A 23179-nucleotide genomic window follows, 5' to 3' on the forward strand; every position below is an offset into this window, starting at 1 on the left:
AATTTGCAATGCACTATTGAATTGAAATATGATAGTTAAGAATCATAAATTTATCTCATCTTAATTGAGCAAAGTAAATCAAGGAAGTTTTTATAAGTTTCGGGGTATTGAAATTATTAATGACTCTTAAAGACATTTATAAAAGTGTAAATGATAACAGATTTTCTGGGTGACGACTGTCAATCCTCACAACTATCAAGTATCTAAAGTAATTGGATAGAGATCAGAATTCAATTTTGAGGAAGAAGTCAAAGGCATACCCATTGAATTACTCTAATTGGTAACTTGTCAATCGAGACACTCGAGTCTGAGACAAACTCTCCAACACCTGCTCTTCCTGGATCGGCCAGTTCCATTAATTTCCCTTCGGTCTTCAAGGAATGAGCCTAAAATAAATGAGAAAGAAAGAATGAGCTGGTAAGAATATCTAGATACCTGATAACTAACAGATAGAACATAGAGGGATAACATACAGCTTGCTGTGCATTCATACATATTTATCAACGAAAATGGAATAAATAATTAAGTGCGTAAAATTATAGTAACAAGTTACCCAATCGAGAAGATAGAAGCCATCCTCCTTCAGCCTGATACTAGTACTACTCCTTCCACAAACAATTTCCAAAAGAACAATTCCAAAGCTATATACATCTGCTTTGTCAGTTAAATAGCCTACATAGCATATTCGGGTGCCATAGATCAGGGGCGGACCCACATGGAATCATGTGGGGTCAAATGACCTCACAATTTTTTGGAACTTTTTTTTTTTTTTGGTGCTGAACTTAATTTTCTGTTCCAAAAAGTCCAAATCCTAAATTTATATCAATATCACATGATCCATATCCATTATTTAGTCAATAGATATATCATATAATCCACTGATTTCTTTCCAAAGTGCAAACACCGAACATGAATAGCAAACAATCGATTTTTTCCTTTTTGTTCATGATACGTTGTTCGAAAAAAAAAATTTGACCCCACAATTCGAACTGTCTGGATCCACCCCTACCATAGATCCATCGAAAAATCACACACATTCACCAATGTCGCGAAAACTTGCAGCAAGGATCATCAAATAGGTGTTTTTCAAGCTCAATTTCACATTACCTATATCTAACAACCAACCAATCCAAACGAGTCCAACCCCCAACTAATATATTCACTTCGATTGCTTCTCAATCTCAACCACAAACGACAAGATAACGGTGATAATTTGCAAGCCACGAGGGCACGGGAAAAACAATGGAAGAAGGTAAGAGAAGAGACCAAAATACAAACTTGAATCCATCGGTTTTTAGAAGCACAAAAGGCAGCCACTTTTCTTCTCTATGGCACACGTTATCACTCTTTCATACACACAAATCACACACAAAAAGGGCTAGGGTAAGTACAAAGATCTAAGGTTTGGTTAAGCTCTAGTTGGACAAATAATAAGATTAATGGCCAAGATTCAAAATCATCCAAGAGGTAATATAAATGGGCCGAGTTGAGCTTTTGGACTTGGTTTGATAATTATTTGGCAAAAAATCACATTTCAGGTCAAATGTTTACCCCAATTCAAAAATCAAGTAAATAATTTAAAAATTCAAAAATCAGGTATGTATTTAATTAATTAAAAATATTTTTTAAATAAAAGTAATAAAGTCGCAGTTATATGATTAATGGTCACAAATTCATAATTATAGGTCATAGAATTATTTATTGGTCACATACCGTCAAACTAATTGGTCACAGATTGTCACAAATCAAAATTTTTTTAGGTCACATGTTATTTCAAGGTCACGAATAATTCAAATTACAAATCACATTTTATCTATGGGTCATATAAGTCAGAGTTATTAGTCACAATTTATTTTTTTGTCATAGACACATAATATTTAGTCACAAATCAGTCAAATAATTAGTCACAGATTCCTAAATAATTGGTCACAAATTATATTTAAGTCTAATGTCATAGTTTAATAATTGGTCACATATAACCAAATAATTGGTTCACCACCACCACTACTTGCGATCACCCTCGCCAGCACCACAACACCACCACCATCACCATGACCATCCCCCGCCACCACCATCAACACCACCACCTGTACATCCAAAAAAAACCGTCACCAGATCCTCCATCGCCACCAAATCCAAAAACCAAACCCCCCCTCCTCGAAATACAAATTAATTAGATCCAAGACTCAAAAAAAAACCCCTAAAATGCAGATCGATCTACTACACCACCACCATCTTAGCCGCCACCGCCACAATCAAACCACCACCAACACCACTAATATTCAAATCACCATCACCTCCACCTGTCAGATCCAAAACCTAAAAAATCAAATTAACCAATGGTCACAACACCTTAGACCACACTCTTCCTTCCCACTACACTGTAGCCGCTGTCACCATCGCCACAACCACAGTCATCCCCAACATCAACTCACCATCATCGCTAGTAGCACCACCATTTCATTACCACCACACCTTCACAGCTGCCAGCCGACAATTCTAAAACCACCACCACACCCACATTAACCACAAACAACCATCACAACGACCACACACACCACAACAACCATACAAAAATCACCACAGCAACCATCGGCCACACAAGCCACCATATCTATCGGAGAAATTAAACTTAGAAATTAAGAGAGAGAGAAGAAAATAACAGATCTACTCGTGGGCAGTTGCCATTGCCGATCACCATATCGTCAAAGTGGGTGTACATCTAGAGTCGTTGGAGTGGTTGTAGAGAGAGACACCCGAGTGTAAACTATGGAATGAAAACTGATTTATTGGGTAGGAGGATGGGGATATGTTTATTTACTTTTATAATATTGTTATTATATATTAATTACCTGATTTGTGCTTAATTAAACTTCTTACCTGATTTAAGAATAGTGATCTTTAAAACCCTCGTGGGATGTAATTTTTCCTAATTATTTCACTCGTTGGCCAAGGCCTATGAAAAATAATTTAACTGTTTAACATCATTGTCCGAGATTTATCAAAATTGAACAAATCTCCAACTTGATGCCCAATAAATCTGCAAACAATCAAAACGCACAGTCAATACTTGAATAATCAAGGTAACCAATAAAATTGGGATCACAGATCTCATCTCAAGTTTGGACTAGAAACACATATTATATCTACTCCATATACTCACCAAGGATAAGGTCAAGAAAACCCAAGTTGAAGTAAATATTCACAATAATCAATCAAGAACAGATAAATATACGATGAAGATATAATATAGGATAACAACATATCTTTTCAAACATGTTCACATAGAATAATAGACTAACACCAAGTTAATCAATCAAATGACCAACACATATGCAACAAATATGTAAATGACTCTATGAAAAGATATCACCACTTATCCTATCCCATTTCGTATTGCTCACGCCTCAAAAACACATGTCATCTCTCATCACTTACCATGCTCACTAGATAGATCACTCAACTTATATCTAACTAGTAAATCACAATAGATCCTAAGTCCTCGGTATAATCCTCTATCACCACATCATTCTCCCAACTTACTTAGATAATGGGATTCCACCTAATAGAAGTGATAGAATGCCTCTTTCACACTCCACCTGATCAGAGTCTCTTCACAAATAAAGGATTCCAACATTTAATCACCTCTCCACTCGTGATCCAAATGTCACACTCCACATTCCTAATATCAATATATCCCTAGGTACCTATACTCCACCTTACTAATCGACACACAACCCACTGTTAAAGTATCAAAACCCACTATACTTGCAAACAATCACTCCAAGTAATAAAATCACTTCAATTCATGCAGTTCCACACACAAACAAATTGAACATGTAACATATCAATGCATCAGAATTAAACAATCACATACATATAGAAAGGACTACACATAGATGCGCATGATGTAACTAGGACTTGAACCTATAGCCATATTCGCTTCACTTCTTACCTTACCCTTTTGCTTATCATTCTTCTTGGGAAAGTACCTAATAAAGTGTCAAGTCTTACCACAACTGTAACATCGTTTACCACCAGATTTGTCCCAAACCTTGCCCTTCCTCTTACCACCCTCATCACTACTCAAATCACTCCTATCTTGAGTTCTACCCTAATTTATTTGCTTAAACTTCATTCTACTCCTCATTATAAGTAACTCACCACCCTCTTATCTTTTTTTTTTCAGCCTTAATACCCATTTCCTTACTCTTAAGAGAATTTATGACAATCTCAAGTGTTAAGGTGTCCATATCGTATTTAATTGCATTTTTAACCTCTCTATATGAATCATTCATAGAATTAAGTAAAATAATGACCTTATACGCTTCATATGCATTTTCATCACAGTTAACAATTTCTTGTTTTCATCACAGTTAACAATTTCTTAAACAAGTTTGTTGAAAACATCAAAATTGTCATCAAGGTTCTTTGAATAATCCATTTTAAAATTGAAAAATCTTTCAAGTAAGTACAAATTATTAAGAGTAAACTTAAACAAACATAGGCCTTCCAACTTTTGCCAAAGTTCTTTCGTAGAGTCAAGTTTTCCAACTTTTCTCAAAAAAGTGTCGATTAGTTGTAAAACAATTGAAATGTAAGAAAGTTATTCATATATTCGTTTTGTGCTTCTATCAAGTTTGTAGGAAATTTGCCATCTATAATTTTTGAAATCTTTTGTTAAGTTAAAATTCTATTCATTTTTTTGTTGCCAATTCGAAAAATCCATTTTCCCATTGAAAATTTCAACTTCGAAATGTGAAGATATTTTGAGAAAACAGAACAATCAAAGTGCACAAATAGGTCACACAGTAATCCTAAGGTCATAGTATACGCTATTCTAAATTCTCAATGTTTCGTACAATTCGCGTTCTTAGATCATGGGAATGTTGGAATATGTCAATTCCATATATTCTAATAGAATAATCATTGCAACACACATGCATGTTACCAAAAATTCAAATTCTCACGTAACATAGTCTCACACAATGACTAGACGACAATTAGAGCACAAAGTCAATTTCCAATTTGTAATCAAATTTAACACTTCAAACAGAGCAAATATTTCCTAAATTTTTAGCACAAGTAATGGTTACCCCTTCACGGTAACCCCAATCTTAATGTCACCTCACACGATGACGTGATAATACTGAAATTTAAATTTGGATAAGCCAATATATTGAAGCAGACCAATCTAAGTCTGTAAATTACGAGAAATGTGAATTTTTCACTTTAGGACCACTACTATTTTTCCTAAAGTCTCCAGCAACTGTAGCAACCAATCAACCACGATTGAATCTCAAACATGCGAAGAACAAATATGTCCAAATTCCACCGTATAACTTGAAATAGAAAACTAACAACACCAAATGTTAGAAATAATGTTATGAACAAATTGCCCGAAGATATTGTCCAGTAGAAGGGCCTTACATTCTCCATATGGTTAAAAAAAGTCCCCAAATTCAGGAGAAATATTTCCAGACAACTTATTGCACTCTTAAGTCTCTAAGAATTTCAGAAAATGGAAGAAAAATCTTAAATAACGTGGATACGGGATCAAGATTTTACTCAGAGATGGAGTTAAATAAATTTTACAAAGTTCTTAGGGTGCTGATGTTAGCAAGCTTGCTTGGAATATAACCTGTCAAATTGGCTGACAATTAAGTTAGTTAATTGTACAATGTGCTTTGTGTTCTATAGGATAAAAGGGTTGTGCAGCCCTGTTACATTCGTTGAAGATAAGGGAATCTTAGCAGTTCTAGATGAAATTTTCCACCAGGATTCTGCCCTGTTAGAACGCTTCATTTCAAAGGAAAGCATAAATCATTAATCCTCACAGTCTCGGCCTAATCATTTCTCTTTTAATTACATTAGTTTGGTGATTATTAAAATCAGATTTTTAGTAGATTTTGATTAAAGTTGATAAAATGTATAGTTAAAAAGTTGTTGGTCCCATAAAATATATATAAAATTAATTGTTGACTTTGACTTAAACTATTAGAATCTAGATTGCTAATTTTTACCAAACAGGGGAGTCAATTTCTTAAGGTAATGATTACTCAAATTTTTGGATGTTACATTAATGGTCAGTCGGTTAGAAAAATTAACATTAAACCCTACATGATGCTGTTAAGTGAAATATATGTAAAATTAATTGTTGACTTTGACTTAAACTATTAGAATCTAGATTGCTAATTTCTACCAGACAGGGGAGTCAATTTCTTAAGGTAATGATTACTCAAATTTTTGGATATTATATTAATGGTCACTCGATTAGAAAAATTAACATTAAACCCTATACGATGTTGTTAAGTGTCAATGTGTTGTCGAGTGACATTTTATTATGTTCAGTCAGCAAAGCTGGTGAATTTGGAATTAAAAGTTGAACACATCTAGATGAGAAACTCTCGTGATATTTTAATTTTGGTCAAATTTTTGGATTTTAATAGAATGTTAGACTCGCATTTTTTAACAATGAATTTAGCTGACTTGTCATAATAAAAAATGTTATTTGATGATACATTCATACTTAATGGTGTCACGTAACATTTGGAAACTCAAGCAATTCTCTATTTTCTTATTGAAGATCAGACATCTCTTCTTTATTTTTAAAGAGTATCTTGTACATAATTAAAAAGAATATTTAAATTTAACAAGTAACAATTTTAAACATACAACTATTACACTTTATTTTGACTCTTCACACGGTGTTCAATCAATAATTATTGTTCTTCCCTCATTTATATATTTTTTTAATAACAAAATGAGGGAGCTGGTGGCTAAAATATTCAAGTATTGTTTAAATGGTCAAAAAAAGTGGAGCATTGAAACTTTTAACTACTAAATCCAATCACCATAACATACAAATGGACGGTGATTTTGAGTGTCAGTGATCATTATGTTTAGATGATACAGAATGATAGGTTCAATAGCTTGGGTTTCATTTCCCTACATTTAATTAGATCAATCATTTGTGTTGTCACATCAAGTGATGATCCATTATAATGATGAGTCAAGTAGCGTTATTCACATTCTAATGAGGAAAGCCGAACTCGCCATTTATTTGAAAGGTTAAATGTCTTGAGTTAAATGACTTGATTGAGATCAAACAAAACTTGATTAAATTTTGATAAATACTTCGTTTATTTTAAAATTACGTTAATGATATTGTACGATTTCAAAAGATTTGTAACTATCGAAATCTAAATTGAACGCAAAATCAAAATGTTGACAAGAAATATAGACTTACATGCTAACAATATGACAATTGATGTTATCATCAAACAAGCAATTGCAGTTGACTGCATTCTATAATGGATAGGCAAAAATTGGGTTAGTCCAATTCAATTCTCCACTGCATGGATCTACACTAAAATTCCAATCCTTGTTCCCTAAAGTCTCTGCAATTTGATCAAGTGCATCTACTGCAAACATTCACAAGAAAATGGAATTGAATTATTTATTTTGTCAGAAAAATAAACATGCATTTAACCTATTTAATTTAGTTTAATGAATTTAGGAGTTTGAAATACATGTATTATTAATTAATATGTACCTACTTAATTATGGTTCATGTATGCATGTATTGTTAATTAATGTGTACCTAGTAAAGTGCGATGCATGTAGTAGAATTAAATTGAAGGGATGAACTTATGTGATAGGAAGTCCTATAAATACCTATGTAATCTTGAATTGAAAATAAGTCCACAATCGAATAGAAAATCATTTCCTCTTCCTAAGTCCACTTCTATTTCCTACAAAGTGGTATTAAAGCCACAATACTATAAACAATGGCAAATACCAACATTATCCCCTTCCAAGTTCTAAAACTATCCAAAGAGAAATTTGATAATTGGTGCATCCGCATGAAGGTACTACTTGGTGCACATGATACATGGGACATTGTGGAAAATGGTTATGAGGCTCCCACCGATCGAGCTACTCTCACTCAAGCACAAAGGGATCTTTTACAAAGTAATAAGAGGAAGGATCAAAAGGTTGTTTCTCTTATTCACCAAGCATTGGATGAGGCCACTTTTGAGAAGGTTTGTAATGCTACTACAGCAAATCAATTATGGGGTATGCTTCAAGTTGCCTGCAAAGGACAGGAGAAGGCAAAGAAAGTTCGCCTCTAAAATCTATGAGGTGAATTTGAAGCTATTCACGTGAAGAAATCCGAAAAGGTGTTGGTGATGCAGGAGGATCCGAGTCAAGTGATGCTGGTTTGTCAGATTGCACGATGATGGCGCTGAGATACCATGAGATGGCGGATCGGCGCAAAGATGAAAAGTAAATCACCATTATTTCCTTAATTGGGAGATTTTGACGCGTCTTTGGTAATTTGGCCATAACTTTGGCTACGGTTATTGGAATCGCTATTATGACCCCAATTCGAAAAACTCTCTTCAGCGCGCACGTCGTGGCCACCGAGCTTTGCTCGTGGACGTCAATTTCAAGCCCAAAATCCACTGTTTTCCTTTCCAAAATTCAATTTTAAGTTATTTTTTACTATTTATGGTAATATTTAGTTTCCTTTTTTCTATATGTTAGAGAACTCGAATTAAGCCAAATTTTTGGCAACTTACTTCTTTTACTTAATATTTTATTTTGGTATAATTTCGGAATTTTGCCATTTTTGGTAATTTTCCAATAAATTCGTATTTCGCAGCTATTTAACCCGGCTTGTGGGTTCGTTTTCAGTATTCTGCATTATTAATAATATTGAGTTGAATTCAGAGTATTTTCTCTTTTTTTTTTTGGCATTTTCTATCGTTCTTTTCTTGCAAATCATCTGCTACAACAAGTCAATAGGATAATCACTATCCTACCCGGCGTCAGTTGGTATCAGAGCGTCAGCATTTTCTTGGGAGATAAATTCCATCAGTTATAATGGTTGGTGGACGTGGTCGTGGTCGTCGAGAACAGGTTCCGATTGAGGAAGTCCCGCACCGTGATCGTAATATTCAGGATGTGACGATTGAAGATTTGCAGAGACAAGTTGCGGAGTTAACCAACGTTTGACGGAACAGGAGTTTGGTAATCATGATGTGGAAGGTCACGATTCCGAGTTTTCTGGTACGTTGCAGGCTGAAGGATTTATTGATTGGTTGAATGAAGTGGAGCGGATTTTTGAATATAAGGAGGTTCCAGATCGTGTCAAAGTGAAACTGGTCGCCATCAAACTCAAAGGTAGGGCATCTGCATGGTGGGAACAGTTGAAGCGCTCACGGGAGCGACAGGGAAAATCCAAAATTGCTAACTGGGAGAAGATGAAGAAGAAGATGAAAGGGCACTTCCTCCCTTTCGGCTATACTCAAACCTTGTTTCAGAGGCTCCATTCACTAAGGCAAGGCGCAAGATCAGTCAATGATTATACTGAAGAATTCTATTAGTTGGTGGCTCGGAATGATTTATCTGAAATGGAGGAACAGATGGTAGCACGGTATTTGGGGGGATTAAGGCAGCCCCTGCAGGATGTTCTCAGCCTTCATTCATTGTGGACAGTTTTCGAGGCATATCAGCGAGCACTTGCAGTAGAGAAACAGCAAAGTAGGAGGCCAGTGGTCAGAGGTGAAGGAAGTCAGCCAGTTCGCCCTCAAGAATCTCGTCCTGCTTATCAGCCACAACGGGATTTTGCCATTTTTGGTAATTTTCCAATAATTTCGTATTTCGCAGCTATTTAACTCGGCTTGTGGGTTCATTTTCAGTATTCTGCATTATTAATAATATTGAGTTGAATTCAGAGTATTTTCTCTATTTTTTTGGGCTTTTTCTATCGTTCTTTTCTTGCGAATCATCTGCTACAACAAGCCAATAGGATAATCACTATCCTACCCGGCGTCAGATTATATTTCAAGAGTGGTGACAGTTGTAAACCAAATGATGAGGCTTGGTGAAGATGTGACTAATTTAAGGGTGATTGAGAAAATCCTTAGATCAATTAGCGAGAAATTTGATCATGTGGTGGCTGCCATTGAAGAATTGAAGGACTTGGAAGATATGACAATTGAAGAATTAAGAGAGAAAGAAAAGGAAGAAAAGGGAAATATAAGTTACAAAGGACGAAGGCATGGATGAGGCTTTGGAAGAGGTAACCATATTTCATTTCAACATAAAAATGAAAATTATCAGTCCGATTCAATAAGGGGACATGGCAAAGGAGGAGCAAAACCATATCAAAAGAGATATGACAAGTCATAAGTTAAATGTTATACTTGCCATCAATTTGGACATTATTCATGGGAATGAAAGTGGTGATGGTGTGAAAGCTAACTACTCTCGTGAAGAAGATATAGAAAATGATAAAGAGATAGAGTTTACTCTTTTGATAGCTTGCAAGGACTTGTAGCAAGGAGAAAAATATTATTGGTGCCTTGATACTGGAGCTAGTAATCACATGTGTGGGAACAAAGATTTGTTCATAGAGCTTGATGAGAAGGTTGATAACAATATCACATTCAGGTCCAAAATTTCAGTAAGGGGGAAAGGTAAAATCTTGATACATTTGAAGGATGAAAATCACCAATTTATTTCAAATGTTTATTATGCTCCAGATATGAAGAGTAATTTTTGAGTATCAGTCAATTATTGTAGAAATGTTATGTTTTGTTCACAAAAGGTTGCAGCGTGTTTTTAAAGGATGATGTAGGAAATTTGATTGCTATAGTACCATGGCAAAAAATTGTTTGTTTGTATTATCCATACAAAGTGATATGGCTAAGTGGTTGATGTTGTGTTATAAAGACTTATCATGGTTGTGGCATTTATGATTTGGGCACATTTGGAAGACTCAAAACAATGGCTAGCAATGGATGGTGAAAGGTTTGCCTCCAATACATCAGCCTAATCAGCTTTGTGAAGGGTGTCTTCTTGGGAAGCAGTCAAGAAAGGTCTTTCCATATGAGTCTCAATCAAGAGTTTCAAGGCAACTGCAATTGATACACACTGATGTGTGTGGGCCAATCACTCCATGTTCTTTTGGTAAGAACAAATATATATATATATTGTTTATTGATGATTTCAGTAGAAAAACATTGGTGTATTTTCTGAAAGAAAAATCGGAGGTGTTTAAGTGCTTTCAGAATTTTAAAACTCTTGTAAAAAAAGAAAGTGGATTTAAAATTCAGGCTATGAGATCAGATAGAGGAGACGAATTCACTTTCAGGAATTTTCAAGACTTCTATGATGCTAACGAAATTCGTCGGTTCCTAACCGCTTTAGGATCTCCACAGCAGAACGATGCTATTGAGCGAAAGAACCGAAAAAGCTTGAAAACGCAAGAGCTGCGCCGACAGTAATTGGCTCAATAGAGTACCTTTGGGCACTGGCTTTTTGAAACCAGATCACATTCCATGAATCGAAAGAGGAAGCCTACTCATCTATCAGCTCCTCTCGTGGATCGGTAAGACAAAGAAAATGCCAAAAAAATTTGGGTAGAAGCTTTCGATTGTACAGTCTTTTTGTTGAACCGGTGTGCCATAAAGGCTTCAGTCCACAAGACTCCACTTGAAGCATGGAATGGGAGAAAACCAGTAGTATCTCATTTAAAGATATTTGGATGCATTGCATATGCCCATGTTCTTGATGAGAAGCGCTTAAAGCTTGATGACAAGAGTAAAAAATGTGTGTTCGTTAGCTATGATTCAAGAACAAAAGGTTACAAGCTCTATAATCCAAATGATGGATTTTGATGAGGAAACAACATGGAATTGGCATGTTCAAGTAGATAACTATGATTTTCTTCCTTTCTTGGAGGAAGAAGATGGCAATGAAGAAAGACATGAGACCATCACTCCTCCAATATCACCATCATATAGTGAAATTGATGTTTCTAAAGGAAGTTCAAGTGAAAAGCTTGTGCATATAAGAAGGCTTGATGATATATATCGAGAAAACGAGAGAATTGGTGATATTAGTTTCTTCTGTTTGTTTGGAAATATTGAGCCCATAGGTTTAAATGAAGCTGCTGAGGATGAGAAATGGAGAAAAGCCATGAATGAAGAAATCGGAGCAATTGAGAAGAATAACACTTGGGAATTAACAACCCTTCCCAAGGGACATGCTACTATCGGAGTTAAATAGGTGTATAAAACTAAGAAAAATTCAAAAGGAAAGGTGGAAAGATACAAAGCAAGACTCGTGGTGAAAGGATACAAACAGTGTCAAGCCATGATTATGAAGAAGTTTTTGCTTCAGTAGCTCAGTTAGAGACCATAGGACTGATAATTTCTTTGGCTACTCAAAACAAGTGGAAGATTTTTCAAATAGATGTCAAGTTAGCCTTTCTCAATGGCTATCTTGAAGAGGAGGTCTATGTGCAACAACTCCCCGACTTTGTAGTAAAAGGAAATGAGGACAAAGTGTTGAAATTAAAGAAAGCTCTTTACATACTAAAACAAGCACTAAGAGCTTGGAATTGTAGAATTGATAAATATTTTCAGGAGAGTAGCTTTACCAAGTGTCCTTATGAGTATGCTCTCTACATTAAGGTAAATGACAATGGAGTTCTGATTGTTTGTCTGTATGTCCATGATCTAATTTTTACATACAACAATCCAAAGATGTTTGAAGAATTCAAGAAAAAAACGTGTTGTGAATTCGAGATGACAGATTTAGGACTTATGTCCTATTATCTTAGGATAGAAATGAAGCAGACGGAGGAAAGCATTTTCATCTTACAAGAAAATTTTGCAAAAGAAGTTCTACAAAGATTCAACATGAGTAATTGCAATCCAGTTAACACTCCAGTAGAATGTAACATCAAACTTTCTAGATATGATGACGGTACAAAGGTGGATCCAACCTTGTTTCGAAGCTTAGTTGGAAGCTTGAGATATTTAACTTGTACAAGGCGAGATATATTAGTTGGAGTAGGATTGGTTAGTCGTTATATGGAGGCTCCAACGACAACAAATTTGAAAGTTGCAAAGAGAATTTTACGTTACATTAAGGTACTCTTGATTTCGGGTTACATTATTGTGCCTCTAATGTTTTTAGACTTAGAGGTTTCAGTGATAGTGATTGGGTTGACGACATTGATAATCGAAAGAGTACTAGCGGATTCGTATTTTACATAGGTAACATAGCTTTTACTTGGAGCTCAAAGAAGCAACAAATTGTTACTCTGTCAACTTGTAAAGTAGAGTATGTTGCTATCAGTTTTTGTGTTACACAAGCAGTTTGGCTAAGAAATTTTCTAAATGAGCGTCATTTTGCACAAAGAGAGCCTACTGAAGTAAGTATGGATAACAAATCAGTCATTGCTTTAGCAAAGAATCCATTGTTTTATGAACGTAGCAAGATATAGATACCAAATATCACTTTGTGCGTGAATGCAGTGCAAATAAGGTAGTGGAGATTAATTTTGTGAAGTCTCAAGACCAAATTGCAGATATTTTCACCACCTCTCAAGTTCAATACTTTCAAGGCAATAAGAAGCTTGATTGGAGTATGTAAATGTCATGTTTAAGGAGGGTGTTAGAAAAATAAACACACATTTAACCTATTTAACTTAGTTTAATGAATTTAGGAGTTTGAAATACATGTATTATTAATTAATATGTACCTAGTTAATTGTGGTTCATGCATGCATATATTGTTAATTAATGTATACCTGGTAAAGTGTGGTACATGTAGAATTAAATTGAGGGGATGAACTTATGTGATAGGAAGTCATATAAATACCTGTGTAATCTTGAGTTGAAAATAAGTCCACAATCGAATAGAAAATCATTTGCTCCTAAGTCCACTTCTATTTCCTATATATTTTTCCAAAAACATAAAGTAAATATGAATTTTGCATGACGTGCTAATTTATGTGTACCTTCATCAACCGGCAAAGTAGGCCTTGTCAACGGTAAGTTTATTAACAGTCGTTATTTTGGGGGTTGAAACAAGGCCTTATTGTTAGTGCAATTGACTTAGGTACAACCATTGACAAAAAAAAAAGAATTGGCTTGCTTTATTCGTGTGTAATGGCAGAGTAATGAGTATAATGATTTAAGTTATTAGGAGCATAGGGAAGAACTTGGTGACTATATCAAAATGCTAATAAACTTTTCTTTATCAATATATATATATATATATTCGGATGACCACATGAAGAGGATGGGTGAAAACTTATCGTCTTGTATGGACTATGAACTTGCTAGTCAGGATGAAGACTCTTGGATGATGGAAAAAGACGCATCTGCCCATGGAGTATGTACAACGTTGATAGGATGTACTAATTTTTAATATTCTAAGGTTTCTGTTTGTATTATTCATCTCTTTCGTTTTATGAATGAATAATTCAGGCTAAACTCATCTCATTTAAAAGATTTTATTAATTTGGTATGATTGAGAAAGGATTACTAACCAAATTAATTTGATCCCACTATAATTTGCATCAAACACTGATTCGGCATATGCTACTAAACTTTCTCCCAAGGACTTATTTTTTTGAGTAGAAAATTTCCATGCCGAATAACGTTGTTTGACTACCAATTTGATTGATCCAAATGGGACATATAATTTCCAATTCACTCCCTTCTTTTTATTTATATAAAAATAATAATAAAAAAATTGAACCCCAACCTTGAGAGCCCTCATTGCCCCACCCCTAGAACTTTGTGAGGGAGGTAAATCGCAGGATGTGCCCAACATGTCAGAAAATAAGAGCTGTATGTACACTGTGCCTACAAGAAGTCCAATTTCATGTCTCAGGAATCGAGCCCCCACACTGCGACTGCCAGCAAGGCGTAAAATAACATCACTCCTATCCTTTACACCACTAGACTATGTCCCAAGGGGCACTCCCTTCTTTTTATTTTTGTTAAGGTATAGATAGAGGAAGGATTGACTTTTGAGGGTGATTGGTGGAATAGGAAAACTAAAGAACTAGCGAGAGAAGGGTGACTTGGATAGAGATAAAAGGCTAAGGGGTCAAAATACTAAAATGAAATCGAACTAATAGTAAAAAAAAATAAACAAAAATAAAATTTTATCGTGAATTGAACAATTTAAGAGCACGTTTGATTATGATTTTTCATCCCAAAAATTCAATTTTTTTATCGTTACTTCCCCAAGTCAATTGTCATTTTTTACTACTTCATTCACAGGTAAGACTAAATTCCTCTCTAACAGTCGAAAAATTGATTCTCATAATTACTACCGACCAAGCCCTAAATTGCAAACAGAGGTTTTAAGGATAAACTAAATCGTTCTTATGTTAGTTTAACATGTTTTTTACATTCTTGTCTTATAACTACGCCGATGTTCAAATCAATTCTCAATTTGTATGCCAATATTTTCTTAGGAGAAGGAGAATTTTATGTATAAAGTCTAGATTTTTTCTTACAACGTGCCTCAGAACCCTAAACCCCGTTTGGCCCCCATTAAATTAAATTTCATTTTCCCACTCCTATTTTCAATTATACAATCTTCCATAAGATAATATTACACGTAAATAAAAAAAATTCTTTATTTTTCAACCACTCATTCTAAAAAAAATACTATTCCAGCCATTATAATTTGAAAAAATGGGGACCAAACGGGAGCTTAAATTTCATCTTCATTGATTTGGGAAATGTGATATGTCAAATTCGACATATAAAAGAATGAAAAATATACTTGATGCAAGAAAAACTAGTAGCCCGTTCAAATGACAAATGCGTCGACTCAAAGCGGCCCCACCCATGCACGAAGGCATAATAAGTCCAACATGCCAGCATCTAGCTCCTAGTCATGGTATGAGAATTCAGAATGACCCAAACAAAGAATAAAACATCATCCCTACTATAACTCAAACAATTACAACCTCTTATATTTAAATAAAAACAACTTTATCATTCTATTTCTTACACATGCTATTGAAAAGAAGAAAAATACGAGGACAAATGCAAAAGTACACCCAATTATCAGTATCTGACGTGACTAGATAAAGATTAAAAAGTTGATTTGAGAATGCTATAAAAAATACAACAATGGAGAACAAAGGAAGAAGAAATGAATGAATATAAACCGATGAAGACTTGAACACAAAAAATATATCGCTATCCTCAAACAATTTTTGCCTCCTTCACAATGCTTTTAACAATTAAATGTTGGCAAATAGTTTGTAGAATATAATCAAACCTTGAAGAAGAGCACCAAAAGCAAAAGCGTTCTTCAAATGAACAAGTGAAAAAGAAGAATTTGATTATGCAGAGGGACAAATTTCACAAAAAGTTGGATGAATAGTAGAGTAAATTTTTCATCTTGTTTTTGGGATGAACACAATATGTATTTATAGATTTATATCATCCCTACACAAGTGGTTCCAACTCAAATGAATAGGTGCATGGATTCACCAAGAAAACCATCAGAAATTTGAAAAAAAAAATCCACCCAATGGGCATTTTTTTAACTATATGACCGCGATAGGCTATAACTATGCAGTCGCATAGTTATAGCATTTGTGGCCTTAAATTTTCTACATACCCATTTGTGACGCTAGCCAAAATGGCCTATGCAGTTGCATAGACTATTTTAGGGCTCATTCTTCTCTTTTTTTCTGAATTCGTCCTTCATTCATCTTAATTTTGAACAGTCATTTCACAACAAAGAATAAGTTATTCAAAACCAATGTTAATTACATAATCAAATGTCAACACTCATGCAAAAGAATTAGATATCTTTCGATTTGAATCTACCTATAGTATAAATCTCACAAAGTATTATCGAGATTTTGAGTAGCTAGAAAGCTTTGAACTAGTTATTTCTTGTGACAATAAAGATGAAATCACTCACAAAAGTGTCAAACTTTTCATAAAGTCCTCTAACTCACTTAGTACTAGTATGACCATGCACTTATTATTTTTCATTGAACTTTTAAAGAGAGAAAACCCAAACTCTCTAATGAGACGATACTACCTCGAAGTTCACATAGGTAAAGTTCTTCTAGTATCTTTGTTACTTTTAGAGATACTTGTACCTCATACTAAACTTCATTAAGAGTTTTATAATCATCTTTCCAACAGCAACAACCAACACTATTTACCAAATATAGGGTTTAATAATTTAATAGTGTTGAAATCCATTATTGAATGATTGTTATTACGCCTTAAAACTAGATATACTTGTTTAGTCTACTTTTTGTAGGATTGCTATCATTAGAGGACATATTTAGGTAGTTTCAACCGCATCCTACTTGATGTGGATCTTACTAAGTCTCTCATGCGAAGTTTAGTAAATAGATTTGCTAAATTCTCACTAGACTTAACATGTATAATAGAAATTATTTCATGCTCGATTAATTTCCTTACATACTCGTGCCTTGGACTCACGTGTCTAGACTTTCCCTTATACACTTCATTGTGTGCTCGAGCAAGAGTAGCTTGCCTAGATAGGTATCGAAGAAATTTCCTTTGTATCTTAAGGAATCTTATATAACGGATCTCTTAACCACTCAGCTTCTCTTCTAGTTTCAACTAATGCTACAAACTCTAACTCCATTGTTGAGTGAGTAATGCATATTTGTTTCTTAGATTTTCAAGAAATTGCGCCCCTGTAAATTTCTAACCTGAAGTGGACTTATCTTCTCCCGCACTTAATATCTAACAGGCATTAATATATCTTTCCAAGATTTTAGGAAACTTTGTAGATTATAACCCAAGGTTTTTGGTCTTCTTTAGGTAACCAAGAACCCTACCAATGGCCTTCCAATGTTCCAAACTTGGGTTACTAGTAAACCTACTTAGTTTACTTACAGTAAATGCTATATTAAGTCTTGTACATTGTGTTGCGTACATGAGACTTGAAATTGCACTCATATATTCTATTTGAGATATTGCTCTTCCATCATTTTTTATCAACTTAATACTTGAATCCAACGGGGCATTAGCATCCTTAACGTTCAAATGTTTGAACTTATTTATCATATTTTCAATATAATGTGACTGGCTCAACATAAAACCCCCACTATCTATTTTAACTTTGATACCAAGGATGGTACACATTTGTCTAAGATCTTTCATTTAAAATGTGGAGGATAAAAATCTCTTTGTTTCTTTGATCTCATCTATATTGCTACTGATGATCAACAACACGTCAACGTATAGACATATTAAAGTAATTACACTATCATTTATTTTAGTGTAAAGGCATTTGTCTACGGAATTATGATTAAAGCCATTTGATATTATTTTAGAGTCAAATTTATCATGCCTCTTTTTAGGGCTTATTTTAGTCAATATATGAATTTGATTACTTTGCATACTTTATGTTCATTTACCGATGGAACGAACCATTCTGGTAGTTCCATATAGACCTCTTCTTTGACTCTTCAAGATCTACATTTAAGAATGTCATCTTGACATCCATTTGGTGAACATGTAAATCATAAATTGATGTTAATGCAAACATGATCTTATCGAGATAATCCTAGCCACTGGTGCGTATGTGTCAAAGTAATATATTCCTTCTTTTTTACGATACCCTTTAGCTAATAATCTAACTTTGTAGGTATTAAGTGTTCTAGCAAAATTATACTTCTTTCTAAATACCCATTTGCAACCAATGGCCTTAGAACTCTCAGTAAATCAACTATTTCCCATATATTATTCAAAAGAATAGAATTCATTTCATTATTTATTACCTCTTTCCAGAATATGTAATCTCTCCATGACATCACTTCCTTATAGGTTTTAAGATCACATTCCACTTGAAGAACTAAAGTCATTGTTCTTACAACTCTTTCCTATCTCCATCTACTAGGTAAAAAGAAAAAAGTTGAAAATCTATTTCATCCGATCCTAGATCTTTTTTTCAAATTCTCTTATTTCTTCGAGGTTCACTTTCAACATCTCATCAATGGAATTCACCTGTCCTTTCCTTCTTGGGTTGTTTCTTGTGTCTATAATCCCTTGTATAGTGCCCCAGTTTTTCACAAACATAACAAGGTCCCTTGGACTTATTTTTTAATTACCCTCGATCCTTTATAGGATCAAGAGGCTTTCCTTTTGTTTTGTATCTGTTGGAGTTGTCCACACTGTCCACGGCATTGGATTTCAAAGAGCTATCATAACAACTTTTAGTCTTATCTCTTGCCCTTGAATCTTCCTCTATGCGAAGAAGTTTGGTATATCTTCCAAGAAAAAATCTTCAGAATTGTGAAGAATCTTCTTTCTATATCATTTCCAAGATCCTGGAAGTTTGGCAATGATTGTTCCCAATTGAAGGTTTCGAGAAGTTCGATCTTCATCGCTTTCAGTTTTTTTACAATTATCTGTATTTCATGTACTTGAAGTAATAAGGGAATATTGTCCAGAAACTTGTAATCAAAATATTTAGAAATTAAAAACTTTTTGGTACCTTCTTCCTTTACCTTATATATACTTTCAAGTACGTACTTGATCGCTTTTGCTGATGTGGTATTGGTGAAAAGATCATATAACCAATCCGATAATGCATTTAGAATATGACCACGACATATTAGTTCGTCCTCTTCCCATTTCTTTCTTTTAGCACGAACTTCATCAGTATCATTTTCTGTTGCATCGAAAATTGCCTTCAATTTTGGATCAAGCACATAGAAGATCTTTAATGCCGCTAGGAGAAATTTTAGTTTGTCCTACCATTTTGTAAAGTTGGAACCATTAAGTCTATCAAAATGCACAATTCTTGATTCATCATTTTGATAGCAGCGAGCGTAGATTTCATCTCCAATTGCAGCAAGATGACGAATATCGTTTGAGATTGTTATACAAAAAATTAAAAAAAAAATACAACAATGGAGAATAAAATAGGAAAAAATGAATAAATATAAAACGATGAAGGCTTGAACACGAAGAATATATCACTGCCCTCAAACAATTTTTGCCTTCTTCAAAATGCTTTTAAGGATTAGATTTTGGTAAATAGTTTGTAAGATATAATCAAGCCTTGAAGAAGAGCACCAAAAGCAAAAGCGTTCATCAAATGAACAAGTGAAAAAGAAGAATTTTATTATGTAGAGGGACAAAATTCACACAAAGTTGGATGAATAGTAGAGTAAACTTTTCATCGTGTTTTTGGGATGAACACTATATGTATTTATAGATTTCTATCATCCCTACACGAAGTGGTTCCAACTCAAATGAACTGGTGCATGGATTCACCAAGAACACCACCAAAAATTCAAAAAAATTCCAACCAACGGTCATTTTTTTTTCAACATGCAACCACATAGGCTATAATTATACGGTCGTATGGTTATAACATTTGTGGCCTCAAATTTTTTGCATACCCATATGCGATCGCAAGCCAAAATGGCCTATGTGGTCGCATCGACTATTATTTCAAGGCTCGTTCTTCCCACTTTTTCTCAATTCATCCTTCATTCATCTTAATTTTGATCAACCATTTTACAACAATGAATAAGTCCAAGGCATATCCTCTAAAATACTAAAGTTAGTAACTTGGTCCTGAGTCGTTATTCCATCGGCTTTATCTTGTAAATGAGACACAAGTCTAAAACAAACTCTCCAACACATGCTTCTTCCTTCTAGCATGATTACCACTACTAAAATGCTTGGTCTTTCAACTGCTATGGCACTAGTACAATGGAGTGACAAATTGATAGTCGTGATCATCTCTTCTTTTTTGAAGTTCGATCCCAGTTTTGGATTGACCAATTTCATTAATTTTCCTTCAACCTTCAAGGAATTGGCCTAAAATAAAAGGAAGGAAAGAAAGAAAAAAAGAAAGACCTAGTCAAAATATAGGAACTATATACAAAATAACATAGAGCTTACTACGACTTCATAAATAAAAATACAATAGAATAAATATTCATTAAGAGGATAAAATTATTGTAATAAGTCACCAGTAGAGAAGATAGAAGTTCCTCCTTTGGCTTAATACTAGTGTTGTTCCTACCACAAACAATTTCTAGCAGAACAACTCCAAAGCTGTATACATCTGCTTTGTTGGTCAAATAGCCTTGCATAGCATATTCCAGTGCCATATATCCATATATCCGCTAGAAATCAAATATATTCACAAAATGTCATATTCAACGAAATAAATTTTTTATGACAAATTTCTACATAAATATTCTAGGAAAATAATTCAATGACAAGTAATTGTTATTTTCAGTATGGGATCAATACAGCTTTACAAGATAAGGGTATACTAGTGCAATAATTATTGACACCATTTTTTGCAATAGCCACATGGATAGTAGATGTCATGCCCACTCGCATTCACGTGATCAAATTTTGACATTTTTAGACCATAGATTCGGTCAGAGGATTGTGGCGACAATGAACGTGGAAAATGCCCTATGATGCGAGACAAAAAAGTTTGGGCACCAACGAAGATTAAAGATGATTATAAGCAAACGAACAATCTTATGAGCTATCACCAATACAAGATGGATCCAAACTTGAGTTATCAAATGAACAAAAAGGGAAGTTAAGTGAAATTTCAAGCATATCGAGTTTGCAAATATATTTGCCAATCCTTTATAATGTTACAAGAGTTGCTATTTATAGCATTCAATCCGACGTGGTCACTATTGGATCAAATCCACGTGGCTCCATCTAATTAACCAAAGTCTCGCATCCCTCTTTCGTACATTAATTACATTGACAATTATATTGACAAGAGGTCAACCACCATACAATCTTAGGCTGAAATTTCTAATACCCATTAATATAAACATTATATCAATCATTCCTAAAGATACTTATCAAACCTACTTTAAAGACAGCGAGCTCTTCGAGTTTAAGAGGGAGAGCTTCGAATGTGAAGATATTCAACTTTTAGGAGGAAACACCTCGACAAAAGAACCCGAGACGGAGATAGCGCCTCGACTGTAGAGCAACTCTTACCTTTTCTTTATTTTGACTTGATTGATGGCCAGATGTCTGGATGTAATGCCTATACATGACTTTCACTAGGAGCTTTATATGTGAGAAGTAACAATAGTATTCCAAGTCCATGTATGGTCATTTATGTAATACATGGACTTTTGTGTTATATTGGAAATATTTTTGTAGGGATGTTTATTTTTTAACCCACAATTATAGTCCCCAAGTCTAATTGCAAATATTTATATAAAAGTTAGAGTTTGAAATTCGAATATGATGAATAATTCAAAGTACTTACCGAGGTCATTTACTGAGGTACATTGACGGTGCTGATGTTCATTCGATCGAGATTATTGATACACAAATCTTGTTATGCCAAGCTATAAATGTTGAAGCAAAGGTAGTATACTTCGTCAATTTTGGCGAAGGTGTAGCAATAAAGCTGAAGAGGTCTACTAGTTCAGTGTTGATAAGCACAAGGCGTCTTTGATAATTGTGCTGACATTGAGCACAAGAGAAAAACTTGGCTTTGACTTTTGTGGAGACATTGAAGAGAAGAAGCAAGTGTGTTTCTCCTTCTTGAGGTGTGGATTTTACACAGGTTTGTTCTCTATTGAAGAACAAATTGGAGACTTCTCTAAGAGTTTACTTTGGTGCTACAAGGAGTTGTAGCATTTGGAGAAGAGACCTCATAGGTTCGAACTAATGGTTTTGGGGTTAAGATTATTGTTTTCTTAGAGGTTGATTATTGATATATTTCCCAATATGTTGAGAATTCAAGTTTTGGGTATAAACTTGAATATTGTAATCTCCATTTATTATATTTGATTTGGTCGAAGTTGTCTTGTGGGTTTTTTCCCTCTACACTAGAGGATTTTTTCCACGTAAAACTTGGTATTGTATTCTCTTGTTTTGCTTTGATCATTTACTTGCAATTTAATCACTTTCGTTCGTTGCTTGGATTGTTGAACTTTTTCTTGCAACAATGAGTAATTAGCCAGCAGCTATTCATATAACAAATAAAAAGGTAATAGTGCAACACTTAATATGATCTTAAAAGCATTACTATTGATGGATAAAATGGTAGTTTTCCATTTAATTTTAGCATCATTGACATGTTTAGTATGTCATGTTGATCTAGATTTTTGTATGGGTAATGTGGCTACAGATTCGACTTCACTCATGTTCATGAGCTAAATCTCCTCTACACTTAGACAAATTGTTAGGAACACATGACCTTCTTCAAATGTTGGGAAGCCAATCACAGATACTTCGATGATCAACTCAATCAACTTGTATAGATATGATTGGGTGTGGAACGTACCGGAGACATGAGCTACAATAGTGTTCGGGCACTAGGGGTATATAGA

This window comes from Olea europaea, unplaced genomic scaffold (assembly GCF_002742605.1).
Source record: "Olea europaea var. sylvestris unplaced genomic scaffold, O_europaea_v1 scaffold1233, whole genome shotgun sequence".
NCBI lineage: Eukaryota > Viridiplantae > Streptophyta > Magnoliopsida > Lamiales > Oleaceae > Olea > Olea europaea.